An 842-nucleotide genomic window follows, 5' to 3' on the forward strand; every position below is an offset into this window, starting at 1 on the left:
CTATCTTTTAAACGTTAATATCTCGTTAACTATTGCTGACACCTCAAAATGGTACAGGACTTTTTGATTCAGTATAGGCTGTTCTACCCTCGTATGACAAAAAATGCGGTAGTCGCCAAACACCCTGTATAAATAAAAAATTGGATGATTTTACACAAGCATGGAATTTCCATAAATTAAGAACAGAACGAAATAGAACCTGAAAAATTTCATGGACAGCGGTATATTCACTATTAGCATTATTTAACATGCTAGACAACTTTGGTTGTCTGGCATGTTAAATAATGCCAACTAGACAACTTTGGTTGTCTGGCATGTTAAATAATGCCAATAGTGAATATACCGCTGTCCATGAAATTTTTCAGGACCAACCTCACTTATACGATAAAATTATTGATGCTTTTGGAATAGACGACTTAGACATTGCGATTATTACTCGTGATGAAGAAAGCAATTCCAATTTAACTGTTCAATTAGAACTCAGTGAAGATCAAATGAATTATATAACCAATGTGTTACTTAATACTTCTACAGATTATAAATTAAAATATTTACAAATAGTAACGTATTTTAATACTATAAATTAAATAAATGTTTAAAAAAAAGATTATTAAGCATTTCTTTCTAGTAATATGTATAAGTTTATAAATAACAAAATTAAACTTTTTTCTTTATTACAAATATGGTTATAATATAAACTTAAGATATACGTAAACGTAAGAGAGATCTTAATATAAACTTAATATAAATTAGATACTGTTACGTCCGAGGTTCCGCATGCATGGAACCTGAGGGGGTGAACGTAACGCGAACCGAAACGCCGTATCGTCAGTCCCAGCTCC

This window comes from Trachymyrmex cornetzi, unplaced genomic scaffold, assembly GCF_001594075.2.
Source record: "Trachymyrmex cornetzi isolate Tcor2-1 unplaced genomic scaffold, Tcor1.1 scaffold456, whole genome shotgun sequence".
Lineage (NCBI taxonomy): Eukaryota > Metazoa > Arthropoda > Insecta > Hymenoptera > Formicidae > Trachymyrmex > Trachymyrmex cornetzi.